The following is a 2163-nucleotide window of genomic DNA, read 5'->3' as shown; positions in this document are numbered from 1 at the left end:
CCTTTTTGCTCATTCAATAATCATCTGCCCCTCTGCATTCTTCTCTCCTATAGCATATTTGCCTATCACCTCCTCGTCCCCATTATTTCCTTCTCCATTATGACCATTGAAGTCTGGTCCAATAATAACTCTCTCCTCTCTGGGGATGTTCTGTATCATTTCTTCCACTTCGCTCCAGAACTCCTCCTTTTCCTTCATCTCGAACCTCACCTGTGTGGCATATGCACTGATCACTGATCACACTGATCCGTTTAACTATGACTCTTTTGAAATTTTGGACTCGGCAAATACAGATTATGATTTAAATATACTGGAAAGCCTATGGATTTGGAAATTAAAACCGAAGAGACAGTATCACTAAATTCCTTGATTACTTGAATGCTAAACACCCTAATATAAAATTCACTTTTGATGTAGAGAAAAATGGTTGTCTCCCTTTTTTAGATGTTAATATTTCTCGTGAAAATAATCATTTCACCTCATCAGTCTACAGAAAACCAACTTATACAGGTCTAACTACTAAATTTGATTCTTACATACCTTTGAAATATAAAAGTAATCTTATTTGCATTTTAGTTTATAGAGCATTCAAGATTTCAAAGAACTTTCTGATCTTCCATGATGAAATTATTCATATTTTAGATATTCTTGGAAAAAATGGGTTCCCCCTTAATTTCATTCATGGCTTTATAAAAAGAACCTTAAATAAATGAATGGTACCAATAGCCATTCCTTCTACAATACCCAAAGATGTCATTTATATTAAACTTCCTTACCTTGGTTCTTTTAGTCACAATTTAGAAAGATTGTCCACAATAGTTACTCTACTGTTAAATTAACCACTGGCAGTTTATTCAAATTCAAACACAAAATTCCTAAATCTTTACGTTCTTCGATCGTTTATAGATTCACCTGTAGTAGCTGTAACGCTACTTATGTGGGAAAGACTTCTCGCAATTTGTTTATGCGCATCAAAGATCATAAAGGGTTTTCATATAGATACAATAACTTAAGATGATCAAATCCAACTAAATCCTCAATTAGAAGCCATTCTTTAACTAATAGTCATCCATTTATCTATGACTCTTTTGAAATTTTAGACTCGGCAAATACAGATTATGATTTGAATATACTGGAAAGCCTATGGATTTGGAAATTAAAACCGAACCTTAATGAATATACTTCTTCTACTGATGTTGAAATTTTAAAATAGTAGTCCATCATCCCATTTTCTTTGTTTCGCATTCCGATAGGTTTTTGTTTGCCTCTCGGAACGCCCAGACGCTCCACTGCCTCGTTGAGGTCTTGTCATGGACGTCAAGCTCCCGTGTTTTTCATTGTTTTTCTTTGTATTTCTTGGTTAGTATTATCCCTAGCTACTTAATATGTTTCGTGAAGTATTCTTGTACCTTTATATTTGGCATTTGATGGTTTTAAGAAGTAATTTTCAAGTTTTAATAGACTTTTTGTTCAACCGGCTTTTTGTCACTCAGACGCTTGGGCCTAGTCATACGTTTTCTCACCTATTTGTCTTGTTATTTATATCAATTTCTGTGATATTTCTTAGTCAACACATAGATATTAAGTCATAGGAGTGTTCCAATTGTTCTCATAAGAGATTTTATAACTTTTTGATTGTAATTTCAACCTTTATATAATTTGATTGTTCTAACGGATATTGTACATATTTGTTGTTCTACCATTTTTTTAACTCCCCATTACCTCTGTGGCATTACCACAATTAACATGTAAAATATGTTATATATTGTACATTTTTTGAAGGATAATTGAAAATCCTTTTTTTTTTTTTTTACAGTTAAAACTACTGAAGATGAGTGTTTGAACGCTCGAAACGTTTGGTTCCAATTTGTAATAAAGAAGGTTTTGAAGATTGCTTCTGTCTTTTGCTACACCGAAGAAAGTTTTAGTTACCTCAAGGCTGGAAATAAGGATGTTTCTTCTGGCAACACTGATCTTGAGATTCATTATTAACCTCCGCTTCCCAGTTGGAAGTTCTACTGCTTATATTATCAGAAAAAGGTATGGTGATCATGTGTTAAAAGTTTACAGAAATTATCAAAAATGTTCTTTTAAAGTAAAAAAAACAAAAAAAGTACAATATGACATAATATTTTTGAAAGAATGTCTAAAAAATAAGCTTAT

The sequence above is a fragment of the Penaeus japonicus genome, unplaced genomic scaffold (assembly GCF_977035675.1).
Source record: "Penaeus japonicus unplaced genomic scaffold, GWHDUDI00000001_assembly GWHDUDI00000011, whole genome shotgun sequence".
Lineage (NCBI taxonomy): Eukaryota > Metazoa > Arthropoda > Malacostraca > Decapoda > Penaeidae > Penaeus > Penaeus japonicus.
This window is presented reverse-complemented; position numbering follows the sequence as displayed.